Below are 18,481 nucleotides of genomic sequence, written 5' to 3'. Positions count from 1 at the left end.
ATAGGGGTGAGCGGCAAAGGAAGTCAGAAACAGGTTTGAAGGTGGGTGCCCCCGGCCCCCAACCCCCAGCCAGCCCTTCCCGTGCTCACATCAGCTGCTTCAGCAAACCCTCCCAACCCCATGCTTGGCCTCCTCCAGCTCCTAGGGTGCAGGTGTGGGGTGGGGGGCATCCACTCCGGCTTGGATTCCAGGCTGACTCCATGTAGCTGGTCCCATGTGGGCTGCAGAGAAAGCAGAGGAAGGAGGAATCTTAGCCAGTCCTCTGAGCCCAAACTGGGGCATCATTACTCACTGCTGTCCTGGCATCTCAGCCTCATGGCACCTAGGATGTGTGTCCCATTTTACAGAGGAGGACACCAAGGCCCAATGAAGTCTTGGGTGACTTGCTTGGCCCAGATCTCACAGCTATGAAGTAGCAGAGCTGGTTGGCTCCTAAGCCCAAGCTCTTCCGTCATATCAGTCATCTCCTAGCCCAGGTGCTGGCACTGCCAAGGCCCGTCCACACCCCCCACCTTTTCCACTTCCCTGGGCCAGCAGGGGTCAGCCAGCCAGGGCAGCCAGACCAAGGCCTGGTGGGACATCTTCCCACAGACTATCCAAGCCACCCTGGCCGGCAGCAAGGCCAGGCCCAGCAGCTGGCGTGAAGGAGGAAAAAACTGGTGACTATCCCACAGCCTGGGCTGGGACCCTCACAGTGATCCCCCACTGGGCAAATGTGTCCACTGAGGGTCAGACAGGGGATGTGACTTCCAAGAGGCCATACTGCTTCTCCTCTCCCCCCTCCTCAACCTCTTCCTTGGTCCTCACCCAACCCTGGACCAGTGTCTGTCTCCTTCCCTCCCTCACAGCATGTCCTTTCTTCCTGGCTGCCAGGGTCAGAGGCCTTAGACAACAAGGACCTCAGAAGTTAACACCTCCAGGCCCTCCTGGAATGGATGGGAGAGAGGCCGGAGAGGAAAAGGAGCCATCCTAAGGTCACACAACAAAATGAGATTCGGGCCAAGGCATCTTGCATATCCATGTGTCCTATCTCCCAGAAATCACTTCGAGGCTGGGTGGCCCCTCCTCGCTCAGGGAGGGCACTGGCTGTTCCTACTACCTGGACCATGAGCTGTTCACAAAAAGCTGGGCTCACATGGAACCAGCCTCATCCCAAGCCCATCTCCAACTTGCTGTGTGCCCTTCTGCAAGCCACATCCCTCTCTGAGCCCCTTCTTCTTTTCCTTCTGCTTCTTCTTCAAGATTTTATTTATTTATTTATTTGAGAGAGAGAGAGAAAGCACAGAGGGAGAGGAAGAAGCAAACTCCTCGCTGAGGAGGGAGCCCGATGCAGGCTCGATCTCAGGACCCTGAGATCATGACCCAAGCTGAAGTCAGACACTTAACCAACTGAGCCACCCAGGCACCCCTGAGTGCATAGAATCAGTGCATAGAATCAGAATCCTTATCCTGCCCACTTATCAGGGTTGCCTGGTAGATGCCTCACCCCCCTTTCCTCCACCCCACACACAAACCACGTTCCTCACAGGCTTGCCAATGCCTGCAATTCTACCATTAGAAAAGCAGACTGGAGGGCAGAGAGTGAGGTAGGTAGAGGCAGGCGATGGGGCTGGAAGTCAGCAGGGCCAGGCCACTCAGGGCTGAAGAGCGAGGCGGTCCTCCCGAGGTCTGAGTCTGGAACTCCTTTGACGCACGTCTGTGGCAGAGCTGGGCCACACCCCCAACCCCATTGCTCTGTTGGAGAAGCTGCTGGACTGAGCTCAAATCACCTTGACATCCCACCCTGGAGCCTTGCCAAGGCCTCAAGTGCGAGCCTGAGGGGTGTGACCAGAGCAAGTGGAGGCGCCCGAAGCCGGAATGGAGTCCTGGGCCAGGAGCCAGTGCCCAGCCCACCAAGGACTCACTGGGGCCCTCCTTGCTCTGGATGTCAGTTTTTCCCCCCAGGCCCAAGGGCACCAGAAGTGGGGATCTCAGTACTCACGTTCACACTCTGTAACAGCACCAGGCCAAGCCCAGCCTTCACTTCCCTCTCTTCTCGGCCTCGCCAACTCCCAATCATCCCTCCAGGCCCCAGTCAGTGGTCACCTCCACCAAGAAGGCTTCAACAACACTCTTAGGGCAGTCTAAGTGGCTCAGTGGTTTAGTGCTGCCTTCAGCCCAGGGTGTGATCCTGGAGACCTGGGGTCGAGTCCCACGTCGGGCTCCCTGCATGGAGCCTGCTTCTCCCTCTGCCTGTGTCTCTGCCACTCTCGGTGTCTCTCGTGAATAAATAAATAAAAATCTTAAAAAAAAAAAAAAAAACACTCTTGTGGACAAGCTGCCCCCTTGCATGATTCTACACCTTCTTCTGCAGGCCTCCAGCCCGGCCCAGTGCTGCCCTCACATTGAGGTGAGGATCCAGTGACTTAAAACACATGAAATCCTGAGAACAGCACCTGGCACGGAGCAAGCAGCAGCCTCGTGTACCATCTGTCCCCCAGCAACCCGCCTGCGTCTCTCTAGCCCCATCCTCTCCCCAAGCTCCTGACACTTACCTGGCACCTCTGCCGGGAGGTCCCACAGGTATTTCACCTTAACCTGCCCAGAGGCTCCTGGTCTCCCCCAAACCTGCTCCTCCCCAGTCTTCACAGTACAGGACCCCCCATTCCTCAGGTGCTCAAACCAAAGCCTAATTCTAATCTGTCCACAGAAGACCCCGGATCGAATCCCACATTGGGCTCTCGGTGCATGGAGCCTGCTTCTCCCTCTGCCTATGTCTCTGCCTCTCTCTCTCTCTCTCTGTGTGACTATCATAAATAAATAAAAATTTAAAAAAAATGTTTAAAAAAAAAAAAAAAAAAAATAATCTGTCCACAGACCCTATAAGTTCTAGAATCCCATGGCCACCTCTGGTGTCTGAGTTGCTTCTGTGTCCTACCTGGGTAGTGACAGCATCGCCCCACCATTTGCTCTGTTTTCACTCCTCAGTCTATCCTTCTCACGGCAGCCTTGCTACCATCTGCCACATCCCATGGCTCCCATCACTCTCAGAAACAAACCCAAACTCAGCACAGCCTTCAACCTGCCCCTTCCCCTCCCCCTCCACGCCCAGCACCAGGCTCCAGCCACTCGGCCCTTGGGCTCCTCCTGCCCAGTGCCTCTCCATCTCAGAGCCAGTGCACTTGCTGTCCTGTCTGCTGGAGTGCTGTCCCCCAGATCTTCTCGGCCTGGTCTCATTCTCCGTGCCTGGCCTGCCTAATCCTTGACACATGGCAGCTGCTCACTAAATGTCCCCCTAATGTACAGGGTCAGCGACAGAACAGGGCCGGGTGTCGGCAGGAGTGCTGTATCACCACCAGGTGGCGCTGCAGACACACCTCTAGGCCTTGACTTCTCCTCCAGCCTCCAGAGTTGTTCAGTCAGCAAAGCCTCCCCCGCTCAGTCCGGTGCCAGGGGGTGCTGTGGGCCCCCAGCGGACTCGGTTCCCCCACCCCCGCCCCGCGCCTTTCTTCCAGTGGCCACTGGTGGACGTGGTCCAGGGGTATCCACAGAGGCCGAGGAGGGGGGGAGAGAAGCAGGGGGAGGCCTGCCTGCCTCCCATGGCCTGCAGTTTAGGCTCTTCCTGGGGAGCTGACATGTAGGCCTGCGGGGGTGGGGTGTGGGGACCAGGGCTCAGCCAGAGTGAGGTATCTGGGATGAGGAGTTCTGTTTGGATCCCGCCTCCTCTAGTCCTCCAGCTGCTTCTGACAAGACTGGTCCTGTCTCTGAGCCTCAGCTTCCTCATCTGTCATCAGAGGATAAGATGTGAGCAAGGGCTGAAACCCTGCTTCAAGGAGCCGAGGTGGGCCACTCTAGCAGAATGAGGCTGAGAGGCTTTGAGGGGGGCCTCCCCAGTAATGGGTGTGTGGGTGGTGTGTGCATCTGGGGAAAAGGCAGGTGAACAGGAAACTAGCCTCCTGCTGTATCAACCAGGCAGTCTCTAGGGCTTTTCTTGCCTTGAGCCCTGTGATCTGAAGTGTGTGTGTGTGTGTGTGTCCGTGTGAGAGAGACAGAGTGTGTATCAGAGTCCCTGGATGTCTGTGTTTCAGTGAGTGTGTCCATGTGTGTCCACACCAGGGCACCAGGACAACTCATTTCTGTTCCAGCCCCCAGGCACCTGGTAGCTGGATCTTGTCTCTCCATCTTTCCCCAAGAGCAGCACCTGTACTGCCTGATTTGCATTCTTTTTTTTTTTTTCTAAGAGTTCATCCATTTGAGAGAGAGAGAGAGAGAGCATGAGCAGGGGGAGGGGCAGAGGGAGAGGGAGAAGCAGGCTCCCCACTGAGCAGGGAGCCCAATGTGAGGCTCCATCCCAGGAACCCTGAGATCATGACCTGAACTGAAGGCAGATACTTAACCGACTGAGCCACCCAGGTGCCCCTCTTTTGAGTTCTTCTGCATTCAGACCCTCCAGGCCCTCCTTCCCTCAGATCACAGTGTCATGCTTACTCCCATCAGCCCAGTCACGGAGGCTGTGGACTTCCTGTGGGTAAGGGGCTGAGGGCTCTGGTCCCTAGCCCCCCCTCCCCACTTCTTCATGCAAAGAGTCAGCCTGGCTCTTTCCCTTCTCAAGGGATAGAATTATTAATCACTCACTTTGTGCCAGATGCTTTACATACCTGTTCATTACATCTTCACTTTATGGTATCTTTATGCCCATTTCACAGAGGAGAAAATTGAGGCTCAGAGAAATGAGGTGACTTGGCTCAGACCCCACAGTAAGTGGGAATGGAACCCAGCTCTGACGGACTTCCTGCAGACACACTTGGGTGTGGGTATGGGAAGGGGGGTGCACAAGCTCTCTTGCTTGACTCCTTACCCTCCTGGTGATAAGCCATCTGCCTTGCCACCTGGCTCTTGCTCTTTTTGCTCAAGTGACCTCCTAGGAAGATGAGGGTGGTGGTGGTAGTAATGGCAGAAGACAAAGGGGCTGCTGAGGTTTTGGGGATTCCTGCTGGTTCTGGCCTCTCCCCATGCACCCACCCCAGTTCAGCCAGAGGTTTTCTCTACTATTCTTTCTCCCAGACCAGCTGAGCTAACTCCCCGCCAACTCCTCATAGCCCTGCCCAGATACTGTCCGAAGAAGCCAGCCTTCCAGGTCCAGCTTCAAGGTGAGAATTCAGTGATTGTTTGCTTAGGAATAGTAATAATAGTAATAGTAATATCTGCCATCGGTTGAGCACTAAGTGTCCAGCCTATACTAAGCACTTTTCAGGTGGTCTCTCAAAGCAGTATTTCCCACAACGAGAATTGCATCCTATTATTATCCCCATTTTTCAGGGGAGGAAACTAAGGCACAGAGAGGTGAAGTCACTTTCCCAAGATCACACAGCTAAGACATGCCATAGGCAGGTTTTATTTTTTTAAAAATTATTTATGATAGTCACAGAGAGAGAGAGAGAGAGGCAGAGACACAGGCAGAGGGAGAAGCAGGCTCCATGCACCGGGAGCCCGACATGGGATTCGATCCCGGGTCTCCAGGATCACGCCCTGGGCCAAAGGCAGGCGCCAAACCGCTGCACCACCCAGGGATCCCATAGGTAGGTTTTAAACCAAGTCTATCTGGGTCTAGAGTCTGTGTTGCACTATAGTGAAGAGTCAAGATATGGATATTCTTTTTTTTTAAGATTTTATTTATTCATGAGACAGAGAGAGAGAGAGGCAGAGACACAGGCAGAGGGAGAAGCAGGCTCCCTGCAGGGATCCTGATGCAGGACTCGATTCCAGGACCCCAGGATCAGGACCTGAGCCAAAGGCAGATGCTCAACCACTGAGCCACCCGGGTGCCCCAGGACATGGATATTCTAAGGTCCCATCCCCCCTACTTGCTATGAGCTGCAGAGGTATCTGAGACCACCGACCCCAGGCTGGGCTGGGCTAGGCAAGGTAGGTCCACCTCACCTCACGAGGACTGGAGGACAGAAGAACCTTGGATTCCAGTTACTGTGCAAATCACTCTTCTCCTTTGAGCCTCATTTGCTGAAGGAGGCCTCTGGCCTTGCCCCGCCTCCCAGGGCAGCTGTGAGGATAGAGGAGTCAAGGCTGCCATTGTCAAATGGATTTTTCCAGTAGAACCTCATTTTCAACCACAATCTCACCCAGAAGGCCAACATATGGAACTGATAAAAGGGGTGTTTCATCAGGATAAATTTCTAAGCTAAAGGTGCTGACAGGTCTTTAGTCTAAAGTCACTTGAGAGGGTAAGTGTGTGACACTTGTGATGGACACACACCCTGCTTGGGGTGTTGGTAAGGGCTATGGTGTCAAGGGCTACCCCAGCACCCAGTCTATTCCTGCAGCTTGTTTGAGCTATACAGCATCAAGAAAGCCTTGAGGCCTGCCGGCAAAAAAAAAAAAAAAAAAAAAAAAGAAAAAGAAAAAGAAAGAATTGAAGCTCTGGTGATAGCTGTACAGCCCAGCCAGGGGTTCTGGGTGTCTACAGAGCCCATCTGATAATCCCTGGCCCTGGCTGTGGGGCCCTGGGCAAATCCCTTGCCCTCTTTGGGCTTTAGGAGGCTGGGGTCCACCTCCAGAGGCCCATCTCTTTCCCTCAGTAGGTCTGGATTTGGTGATCAGAGACACTGGGCCAATGACCTGGCTCCCCACTGCCCCTCAGCAGCCTGGTGGGTGCAGAAACAGACCGTGTGCAGAGAAAACCTTCAAAGACTGGCCTGGGAGCTCAGCTGGCAGGTGGGAGACAGCAGGGATGAGGTGAGGTGGGATGGGGAGGGGCCAGGGAGCTGACCATGCCCTGAGAGTTTAAAAATAAATCCCGTCAGAGTGCTGTTAGCTCCAGCCAGCCCCAGCTTCCAGGGCCCTGTGACATCACCAGGGCACAGGATGTCCTTGGCAGGGCCTGGGGGTGGCAAGGGCGGGGGCGCAGAGGGGGTCCTGATTTGCCCTTTCTGCTGTGTTTGGGGAGAGCCCGCCTGGCTTGTCCTGGACAAGAGGGGCTGCTGGGGATCTGCACTTGAGAACATTCCATTTTGCATCTGAGAAAACGGAGGCCCCAACTTTGAGAGATTTGGCAGGTCTGGAACTTGAAGCCAGCAGTGCTTGCTCTCAAGTAGTGGTTCCTGAAGCCTGGTGTGCATGGGACAGGGGACCATTTGGGGAGAGGTCTCTCTTGGATGGAGGTCAGGGGGAGGCACCAAATGAGCAAATGCCTAGTGCTGTGCTGGACATTGTTCAGAACAAACCAGCTCCTCCTGACCATCCCCTGCCTCGGCATCTCACTCTGACCCTTAGGAGGAACAGATTAGAGCTGTCCCCATTTTATAGATGAGGAAACTGAGATCCAGGGAGACAGAATCACCTACTCCAGTCCTCATAGACAGCCTATCATGCCCATCTGGATGGGGTCCAGTATCCCCAGGCAGTCCCCAGCTTTAGCTAATAGAGAGGTGGAGGGAGGGTGGCTGTAGGGGCTGGGGGAAAGTGAGGTCCCCACGAGAAGACAGGGAAGGGCTGGAAAGGAGACCCTGCCGCCTCAGCTACTGGGGCACCCCATTCGTTGGGCCTCCCCCTCACCCCTCTCCCTCCTCACCCCTCCTCTTTGGGCTTCCCACCCCCTTGCACTCGGGACAAAGTCAGGCCTTGCTTGGTCAAGGCTTTCCCTGCACATCCAGCCTCATCTCTCATCACGTACTTGACAGGCTCTAAGCCTCAGCCTCAAACCGCTTCTAGATCCCTACAGCGATTGCTATTTCAGGCGTCTGAGCAGTTGAACAAACTGTTCCTGCTGCCTGGAATGCCCCCTCCTGTGTCTTCCTGGGGAACTCCTGTTCATCCTTCACAGTTCAGCTCTGAGCTGTCAATGCTCATCAGACCACAAACTGATCAGGATTGATTGCTGTGTGTGCTGCCCACCTTTCTTCCTGACCCACTATGCTTGTAGGGCAGGAACTGTATTGTATTCCCTTTTCTGTGCCAGTGTCTAGCTAGTGCTTGGATGAAGGAATCCAATTGGGTCCTGAGCCTGCTTGTTTCTCGCCAGGTACCTTGTCCAGGTCACATCCGGTCTCTGAGCTTTGTAAGATGGACAAGGCCCACTTCGCAAGGTTGCTGGAGAATGGTGGGATCTACTGGGCCCCTTAGTAGGCACTGAAGGGCTTTACCTGTGTGAAGGGTGTTGCTCCACCTCCACAATTCAGGCAGTCCCTAGCCACAAACCCCAATCTAACCTCCCCCGCCCCACGGCAGCCCCTCACTCCTCTGCCCTGTCTTTCCACCCTGTCCATCAAATCAAAGCAGGGACAGTCCCAACCTGCCACTCTCCTGCCACTTGCTTGCTCCCTCCCCCCAAAGCAACCCCAAGACAGCTCCCAAACCTCAGAAAGCCCAAGCTCCCCTAGGGAGCCTGTTTCAAATGCTGAGTCCCAGGCCTCACCCCCAGAAGGCCCACGCAGAGGGGCCTGGCGTGGAAACCCAGAATCAGCACAGTTAAGCAGCCGCCCGGTGGTCCCGATCCACCTTTGGGGGCCTCCTGAGCGCAGCACGGAAGCCCAAGATGATCCCTGACCCGGGGCAAAGCAGCAGAGCCAGGGCCACGGAGCAGGGAATGGGGGCGACCTCGGGTGGTGGCTGCCTGCGGCCTTTCCTCCACTTCCCGGGGGGGAGGCGAGCAGGCCCTAAGCCAGGGGCTTCGGCGAGGGGCTCCCTCAGCCCCCTGCCCCCCCGGGGACCCCGGCGGCCGGCACCTGCAGCACACCGTGTGCGTGCGGGCCCCCAGGCCGGCCCCGCCGCCGCCTCGCGTCAGAGCCGTCTGCTGGGGAGCCAGACGCGGATATAAATAACAGCGAGGCCAGGCCGGATGAAGTAAGTGCGAGCGGAGGGAGGCAGGAGCCGCCGGGGAGCGGGGGAGGCCGACGCGCGCGGCGGGGAAGGGGCGGCGCGGGCCCGGGTGACCTTGGCGCAGGAGGGGGCGGGGCCCCGGCCCGGAGGGTGCCGTCGCGCAGCGGGCGGGGGCGCAGGGGGTCCGCGGGCCCGGAGCCGGCTCGGAGCCCGCCCCGTCCGCTCGCGCCTGCGCCCGCGCCCGCGCCCCCCGCCCCGGCCCCGCGGCTTGGCTAGAGCCGGGGGGGCCGCGCGGCTGCGGGAGGGCGGCGCCGCCGGGCCTTGCTAGGACGGCCGCCCCCATTGGCTGCCCGCGCCGCCCCGCCCCCGTTACGTAACCCCCGCCCCCCGCTCCCCCGCCCCCGCCGCCGCTGGGGCTCGGGGGCCCGGAAAGGAGAGGCCCCGGTCCCTCCCTGGGCGCGGTCCTGCGTGGCTCAGCACGCTCCGCTGCTGCTGAACGCCCAGGGGAAACTGAGGCGGCTCCCTGACGGGGCCCCGCGACCGGGGCCCCGCGGGGATGGGGTGACCGCGCTGGCTAGGAAGGATCCCTGGGCTTACAGGGGAGCCCAGACTGTGATGGGAGCCCCAGAACGGCCGCGGGGCCGCGGGTCACGGCCTGCTCCTCCGCGCGAAGGGCCCCTCGCTGACCAGGACCGGAGGGGCCCCGGGGTCCCCTGCGCCCGGAGCCTTCCAGAGCTCCCGCCCCTCTCCCTGCCCGTGCCTGGGCCACAGTCTGTCTTGAATTCTAAAGTCAGGCAGTGACCCCCGCTGGTGACTGGTTCCTCCCCCTGCCCCATGGTGACCTTGGCCAGACTTTGCCTCTCAGAGCCTCAGTATCCCCACCTGTAAACTCGGACTGCTGGTGGGCCCTTCTCGTGTTGCAGGGAAGAAGCGGGGCGTGTCAGCACCTGCTGAGGACTTAGGGAGGTAACTGTGACCTGTTCTAATTCTCCCCTAATGCCCTCCCAGGATCTGGCACCGTGCAGGACCCGAGCCTAGCCTTGGGTCCCTGTGGACCTTGGTCTCTGCGCAGGGAGCACATGGCCCAGGCCTGCCTTGTGGCCTGGCCAGCAGCTGTGGGCAGGGCTGGTCCTGGAGGGCCTAGTACCTTCTAAGAGCAGATTTGGGGGTACCCCGGGTGGCTCAGTGGTTTAGCGCCGCCTTCAGCCCAGGGCCTGATTCTGGAGACCCGGGATCCAGCTCCACATTGGGCTCCCTGCATGGAGCCTGCTTCTCCCTCTGCCTGTGTCTCTGTCTCTGTCTCTCTCTCTAATAAATAAATAAAATCTTAAAAAAAAAAAAAAAAAAAGCAGATTTGGGGATAAGAGAAGTATCTGCCCAAGCCTTCTGTGTGCTGCTCAGACTCGATGGGAGCCTCAGTCCCTTCATCTACAAAACTGGGAAGATCAACTCCCCCTCCTTCCCCTCCTCCCCAGCCTCCACCAGGATAAGAGGAAAGGCTGTTATCCCTGCTCCCAGTTATTGGACCTAGACTGAGTCCAGGACTTTCTGTTCATTTCACCCTCCAACAGGTGAGAATTGGTGTCCTGTTACGATTGAGGAAACCAAGAGGTGGAGTAACTCCTCCAGCTAGGGCGACCAACCATCCTGGTTTGCCTTGGACTGAGGGGTTTCCTGGGACACAGTACCTTCATTGGGAAAACTGGGCGTCACGCTACCTCCAGGACACGCACCTCACAAGGTACAGTATCTGAGTCCAAAGTCTGGCAGCCCCTCTCCAGGCTGTATTTCCCTCTATTAATATTTGCTAAATGAATGAATACATCGCTCCCCACAACTGTCCCTCACCTTGGCTTATATGTCTGGATACAGTTTGGACTCTGCCAGAAATGTCCTGTGGCAAGTGAGCATGGTCTCTGGGTTCAGCTGCTGGGTTTCTAGGACTCCTCCCTCAGGCCCTCCCTGGCTCAACTCCACCTGAGGGTTATCCCCTGGGGTCTGCCCATCGGGCTCTTGCGCTTTTTCCTATAGGGGTGGGGAGCCACCTGCCCCTAATATCAGCTGTGCCACTTTGCTGAAGCTCAGTGTTCTCGCTTAGAAAATGAGGAAGATAAAACCTGCCTTCAGGTTGCTGCCGGGATTCAGGGAAATGTAGGCAAAGTTCCTGGCACACAGGAGGCCCTCAATACATAGACGTTACCATTGCCTTATTAACGTGGCCATTAGAGCCCACTACTACGTCAGGCACCTCCTCTGTGAGGGTTAACTATCTTAAATGCCCCCCGTGCCTTCAAACCCAGAGAAGTAGGTGCCATATTTCAGGTGAAGATCGGAGTTTCAGAGAGGTTGTGAGGTGCCTAAGGTCATGGTGGTACGGCGCAGGGCCAGCACTTGCAGGGCACTTACTCTTGTAGAGCATTGCTCAAGGGAGGGCAGCTGGGAGCCATATGGGGAAACTAAGGCAGACATTAGGGAAGGGATCGCTGAGGCCCTCATAGGGCGCCAGGTCCCCTCGTCTCCCTCCCAGACAAGCTGCTCCTCTCTTTGCCCAAGGTGGCAGGTCAGGTTGTGCGAACAAGCCCTTTGCTCAGGCCAGGCTGCTCCCCGCCCCCAGTCGGCCGGCTGCCCGTACCCTCTGCCAGCTACTGTTCCCTGTCGGCCAGCCAAGCTGTGAAGCAGTCCAGGACATTGTGTCCAGAGAACGGGCCAAGCAGGCCCCCCTACCGGTGGCCGATGACCTCCAGCCCTGCCCCTCTGGGCGTCAGGCCAGCCTGGCCTGTCCCATCCCCTCCGTCACAAGCAGGAGGCCGGAGCTGTCCTCCCAGAGGCCAGGAGCGCGCCTCACCCCCTCCTGCCTCCCTGTGAGCCCTGCTCATGAGGGTGCCCCTCCTGCAACCCCTGCCCTCTCCCCAGAAGGCAACCCTGATTCTGGACAGGGTGGGCTCCCTAGGGTGCCTGTGAGGAGAAGCCAGCTGGGCTTCTGAGAAACCTGTTTTCCTGCCCCGGGCGTATCTACCCTGCCTGTCCCCAAATGCAGCTGAGCCAAGGTGAGAGGCCCCCTTGGGCAGAGAGCTGGCCGTGGGGGGGTTCCGTGCCCTCGTGAGCCGGGCTCAACCCTGTTCCACACCATATGGCCCAGGGAGCTGTAGAGAGGGCCCCAGATTCTGGCATGGCCACACCACCCAGCTGAGGCTACACATGAGACATGGGGACCCCCCCTGGACCGCTTCCCTCACTCCCCCCACCTCGTGTTCCTGCCTGGTCGCCGTATTGTTTCCCTGAAGTTATTTCTGTGCATGGCTTTCATTTATGTATCAGGTTTATTACCGCTCTTGCCTCCGAGGACGGGGGTCCTGGGAGGGCAGGGACCGTGTTGTCCTTGTTCCATCTCCAGTACCGAGAACACAGGGCTTTGCACATAGTAGGGCAACGTGTATTTGTGGAATGGACCATCAAGTATGGGCTGTGCCTTCTAGTCACCACGATCAAAATACTGAATTTTCCCATCACCCCCAAGTTTCCTTGTTCCCATTTTTAATCCCTTTCTCCTGTCTCTTTCCCTCCTCCTCTCCTGTCCCAGGCAGCTACTAATCTGCTTTTTGTCACTACGTGATTAGTTAGCATTTTCTAGAATCATCTGTAAATGGATTCAAATCATATATATATATATTTTTGTCAGACTTTCACTCGTTTTAATATTTTGAGGTTCATTCGTGTTTGTTGCATGTGTCAGAAGCTCATTTCTTTTTATTGTTGTGGAGTATTCCATAGTATGTTATAGTGGAACTTGTTCAACTGTTCACCCCTTAAAGGACTTTTGTGTTGTTTCCCATCTGGGGCTAACACATAAAGGTGCTATGAGCATTGTGTACAAGTCTTGGTATGGACATTCATTTTCTTTCTTTCTTTCTTTCTTTCTTTCTTTCTTTCTTTCTTTCTTTCTTTCTTTCTTTCTTTCTCCCTCTCTCTCTCTCTCTCTCTCTCTCCCTCCCTCCCTCCCTCCCTCCCTCCCTTCCTTCCTTCCTTCCTTCCTTCCTCTTAAAGATTTTGTTTATTTCAGAGAGAGAAAGCACAAGTGGAGGGGAGCAGCAGAGGGAGAAGGAGAAGTAGACTCCCTGCTGAGCAGGGAGCCCAACACAAGGCTCGATCTCAGGATCCCAGGATCATGACCTGAGCTAAAGGCAGACCCTTAACCAACTGAGCCACCCAGGCGCCCTGATTTCCTTTTCTTATGAGCAAATAATTAGGAACAGAATGGCTGGATCCCATTGTAGGTTATGTGTTTAACTTCCAAAGACTCTTCCAAATTATTCTACAAAATGGTTGTAACATTTTGCATTCCCACCAGCAGTGTATGAAAGTTACTAATTCCTCCTTATCTTTGTTAACACTTGGTATTGTCAATCTTTTAAATTTTAGCTGCTTTAATAGGTGTGTTTATTGTGGTGTTAGTTTGCATTTTTCTTTTTTTAAAAGACTTTGTTGGGATCCCTGGGTGGCGCAGCGGTTTGGCGCCTGCCTTTGGCCCAGGGCACGATCCTGGAGACCCAGGATCGAATCCCACATCGGGCTCCCGGTGCATGGAGCCTGCTTCTCCCTCTGCCTGTGTCTCTGCCTTTCTCTCTCTCTCTCTCTCTGTGACTACCATAAATAAATAAAAATTAAAAAAAAAGACTTTGTTTATTTATTCATAAGAGACACAGAGACCGAGAAGCAGAGACACAGGCAGAAGGAGAAGCAGACTCTGCAGGGAGCCCGATGTGGGACTTGATCTCAGAACTCTGGGATCATGCCCTGAGCCAAAGACAGATGCTCAACCACTGAGCCACCCAGGTGTCCCAATTTGCATTTTTCTAATGACTGATGATGAGCAGTTTTTCATGCGCTCATTTACCATTTCCATATCTGTTTTTTAAGATATTTTATTTATTTATTTATTTATTTATTTATTTATTTATTTATTTATTTATTTATTTATTTATTTATTTATTTATAGAAAGAAGGAGAGTGGGGGAAGGACAGAGAAAATCTTAAGCAGATGCCAAGCCAAGCATGGAGCCTGACATGGGGCTTGATCCCATAACCCTCAGATCACAGCCCTACCTGAAATCGGGTTGGTCACCCCAATTGACTGAACTACCCAGGCATTCCCATTCATGTATCTTCTTTGTGAAGTGTCTGTTCAGATCTTTTGCCCAGTTTTGTATTGTGTTGTTTGTTCTCTTATAATTGAGGGGTGTTTTGTTTTGTTTTCTAGATGTAATTGACCTATAACATATTAGTTTCAGGTGTATGACATAATGATTTGATATTTGTGTATATTGCAAAATGATATAATTGAGTTTTGAAAGTTCTTTATAGGTTCTGTATAAAACACTTTTATCAGAGGCATATAATTTGCAAATATTTTCTCCCAGTTTCTCCCAGTGGCTTGTCTTTTTATTCTCTTACCAGTGTCTAAGGGTACTTTTAAAAAAAATATTTTATTATTTTTTTTATTTTAAGGATTTATTTATTTATTCATGAGAGACACAGAGAGAGAGGCAGAGACACAGGCAGAGGGAGAAGCAGGCTCCATGCAGGGAGCCCGACATAGGACTCAATCCCAGGTCTCCAGGATCAAGCCCTGGGCTGAAGGTGGTGCTAATATGGATTATTATATTATTAATAATTATTAATATTTAATTAATAATTAATTATTATATTATTTTCTTTTATGGATTATTTTTTGGGAGTCAGATCTAAGAACTCTTTGCCTAACTCAAGATCACAATGATTTTCTCTTCTGTTTTCTTTTAGAAGTTGTTAGTTTTAGTTTTATATTTCTGCCTTTGGGATATCTCTGTGGCTCCTTGAAGGGCACCGTCTGCACTGGCTGTGCCCATGGCTGCACCCCTCACCCCTCCACTCCTGAGTCTCAATCCTCTGCTGGCCTCCCTGCTGACTGCCTGGAGCCCCCCAAGGCTCAGTCCGGGTGTCATCTTACCAGCCCATGCTGGAGCACTCGGCCTGTGTTCTGTGCCTGAACTCCTGGCTCACAAGCTCAGTCAGCCCTCTGCAGAGCCCTCCTGGGCTGGGTGGGAGCCTCACTCTGGGCACTCATGTCTCCCTGCACTTTTTTCTGTCATGGACCCGATCAAGGTGTTGAAGTCATAATGACCTGGGTCTAGTTTCCATCACCAGACGTATCCTTCACTTCCTCTGGCCCACGCTCTGGGCCGCTGTGTCCAGCTCAGGGCCTGGCTCAAAGGAGGGGTTCTGGGAAGATTCGTTGATTGTGTGAGGGAACTGTCTCTGCCAGCCAGACATGGGGCAGCCTGGGGGTGAGAGACTTAAGCCTCACAACTAAGATAAAATCCTATGATGTGGCCCCGAGGCTGTCTTTGAGCCAATCTGGGGCTTTTTGCTCTTGTTTCCTGGTGGCCTTCTCTTTTCCTAAGCAGACCATGTTTGTTCCCGTCTTGCCCTTGCAGCAAGCTGCTCGCTCTGCTACTTCTCCTGTAATTCAGGTCATCGATGGAGAGCCGCCTCCTTGGGAAGGCCCCTTCTTCCCTGACCAATCTAAAGGAGCCACTTGGTCACTAGCTACCATCACTGGTTGTGACTGTCTTCACGGCCCATCTTCATGGCCCATCCTCACTGTCTGACATTTTCTCATTTATTCGTGGTTAATAGCACATCGTCTTTAGGGGAGCAGGGATTTTTTTCCTGTTGTTCACCCTTATTTCCCACATGCCTGGAACAGTGTCCAGCATTTATGGGGGACTCCGTGCTGTATGATGTCCGTTAAGTGTTGAGTAGAGTGGGCGGGGGGTGGGGGTGACTGGGTGACAGGCACTGAGGTGGGCACTTGACAGGATGAGCACTGGGTGTTATTCTATATGTTGGCAAATTGAACACCAATAAAAAATAAATTTATAAAAATAAAAAAAAATTTTTTTAAAGTGTTGAGTAGAGCCAGACAGGGCACAGCTAGCCAGAGGACCCAGCTATCCCAGTGGGTGGGCCAGGCCTCTTCTTCTCCACAGTCCTCCTCACTCAGCCCTGCCACAGCCCAGCAGTCTTCTGATCAGGGCCTCATGCCTTGGGCAGGGGGTGAGGAGGTCTCTGCCAGGACTCATGTGGTCCTGCCCAGGACTTAGCCCATCACTCTTCCCTCCCCTCCCTGGGAAAGGTGCTACAGCTCAGGACCCTCATCAGGTCTTGGGAGTCACCGAGACAGGAAGAGGTATTGGCCAAGGGATTGGTCTAGCTGGCCAGGGGCCCAGCCCCGCTATGCCTTGTGGTACAAGTGGGACAGGTGTCAAGAGAAAAGAGAAGTTTTCAAGGTTATACAGAAAGTTAGCAGCTGTGAGGACCAAGAGCCCACTTCTCTTGCTGGCAGTGAAATCCCCCAAACTAAAAACCAGGGATCAGTAGGTTCCTATTGCCCAGGGGCTTGGAGACTTCTTGGCTGGTTCCAGCCTGTCCTTAGGCCCTGCCCAGGCATGACTTGGCCCAACTGGCCAGGCCCAAGGGAAGGAGGGAGGAGGGTGAGAGTGTGCTCCTCCGCCCCTGACTCACTCAGCGGGAGGTGGCAGCGGGGAGGACCAGACAGAGGCATCCCCTTGGCCTATGGGTGGGCCCTGACTCAGGCAGACAGTGACCAAGGGAGCAGGGCCCTCCTGCTGCCATGACTCACACCCACCCACCCATCTGTTCTCCAGAGAGAAACTCCCAGGAGGTTTCAGGACGCAGGTCAAGACTGAAGGCTGGGCCTCTGGAGAGAACAAGTGGCAGTTAGCATACTTTATAGTATGGGGTGGAGGGCATTGCTGGGGACGAGCGGCCTCCCACCCTGGCAGAGGGGAGGGCAGGGGCCGGCCTCGTCTCTGCTCCAAGGATGGAGTTTCCTTTTGTGCCCCAGCCTGGTCCTGCTGCTGGAGGGCTTGGGTTTCGGCCTGTTTGCTGATGATGTAAGGGAGCCTCCGGGATGGGCTGGCCTGTGGTGGTTGAGATGGGACGGTAATGGCCCTGGTGAAGAAAGTGAGACACTTGTTTACTCTGGGCCGGCTGCAGTGCGAGGCATTTTTCACTTGTTATTTCATTTCATTTTCACAACGAGCATAATTATTATCCGCATTTTATTTATTTTTAAAGATTTTGTTTATTTATTTGGAAGAGCGAGAGATAGCAAGCACAGGCGGGGGCACAGGGGGAGGGAGCAGCAGACCCTGCCCTGTGCTGGGAGCCCCACGCGGGGCTCTGCTCGATCTCCCGACCCTGAGATCATGACCTGAGCAGAAACCAAGAGTAGGATGCATAACTGACTGAGCCGCCCAGGCAGCCCTATTATCCCCATTTTAGAAGTGAGGGAAATGAGGCTCCAGAGGAGGTGAAGTGGTTTGCCTGCGGTCCCCCAGGGGAGCAGCAGGGGTGGGCCTGGAAGCCAGGGATTCTGAGGGGCTAGAGCAGTCTCTTCCCTCATGGTTCCCCGGGGAGAGGCCTGGCCTTGAATCTCTCCTTCCTGGCGAACGTGTGGTTTCTGTGCCTCCTGCTCCCTGGGCTCTCAGGCCCCCTGTGCACACCTGTCCAGTGACGGCTCCCTCACCTGCGCTCCCACGGCAGACCGAGGGTGTTCAGGGGTTTGTCAAGTGAATAAATGAGACTTTTCCCCCTGGGGAGCTCTCTGAGTCTACCAGAATGCTCTTTCTTCCTCTGGGATAAGGCCGGGGACCCAGGCAGCTCTTTACCCCCGAACTCCCACTACACCACTTCAGAGCCAGTGAGCATTTAGTGAATAAAGGAAAACATTAACGTATGAACAAATCATTTCTGTGCCTGTGCTGTGGAGAATTTGGGGTTTGTTCCAAGCCTTTCGGCCAGAAGGGCTGACTGGGAAGGTGGTCTCGGCGCTGAGCTGGGGCTCCCCCAGGCCCTGCCAGCTCTCAGGCACATGTGCAGGGAGTGTCAGTGGGTGACTCCGGGCATCTGTTGTGGCAGGACCTGTGCTAGGTATTTGTTAGCACAAGTAGGAGTTGGGTGTGCTAGGAGCCCTGGGTCCCACAGGTAGGCGGGCAGCCTGCACACAGGGTCGCAGGGACAGGCTGGGCTCCTCCCTGGCAGGACAGAGGAAAGCGAGAGCCCTGGCAGTGGCCTTATGCTGGTCAGGCAGAGGCCTGGGCCTTGGTGGGGAAGTGGCCCACAGAGGGGCCAGCCGTCGGGAGCTCCTGGGACCCTGTGCAGAGGGTGGAGGTCTGGCCTGAGAGCTTCTAGGCCTAGTTCATGCTCGGATGGGGAGGGATCAGCGTTGGCCTGTTTGGGAAGTGAGGGGCCTGAGTAGACTCCATCCCACTGAGGCCCCAGAAGAGCCTCCTGCCCCCCACCCCCACCCCATCCCAGCCTGGAGGTGGCAAGGTCAGCCCTCCCACTCCCCTTGGAGGGCGTCACTCTTCTACAGGTTACCACCTCTCTATAGACATGGAAACGTCACACACAAAACCTCAGCTTCCCGTTACCAGTCCTGTGGACCCAGCAGGGAATCCACCTGGGAGCCCCGTTCGCAGCTGTACGGTGGAGACAACACCTGTACCACCACGTTGCTGTGAGGGCAATTAGCTTCACTGACTTACTGGCTGCGGGGGCCTGCGAGGCTGAGGGTCCCCGTCGGGCTGAAGGTATGCCAGGAGCT

General features: G+C 55.0%; 1 long non-coding RNA gene across 3 annotated transcripts; it reads left to right on the top strand.

Moving 5' to 3' along the window:
* The first annotated feature begins 3,464 nt into the window (after positions 1–3,464).
* LOC144323642 (uncharacterized) lies at positions 3,465–14,217 on the top strand. 3 transcript variants are annotated; one of them, XR_013389020.1, is made up of 3 exons: positions 3,465–3,820; positions 10,383–10,552; positions 13,808–14,217. It is a non-coding gene; the product is annotated as an uncharacterized LOC144323642 (long non-coding RNA). The 3 variants fall into 3 exon arrangements; XR_013389019.1 differs by lacking the exon at positions 3,465–3,820 and adding an exon at positions 8,654–8,835; XR_013389018.1 differs by lacking the exon at positions 3,465–3,820 and adding an exon at positions 9,226–9,777.
* The last annotated feature ends 4,264 nt before the right edge of the window (positions 14,218–18,481 follow it).

Source organism: Canis aureus, chromosome 11 (genome assembly GCF_053574225.1).
Source record: "Canis aureus isolate CA01 chromosome 11, VMU_Caureus_v.1.0, whole genome shotgun sequence".
In the NCBI taxonomy this organism is placed as follows: Eukaryota; Metazoa; Chordata; class Mammalia; order Carnivora; family Canidae; genus Canis; species Canis aureus.
This window is presented reverse-complemented; position numbering and strand designations above follow the sequence as displayed.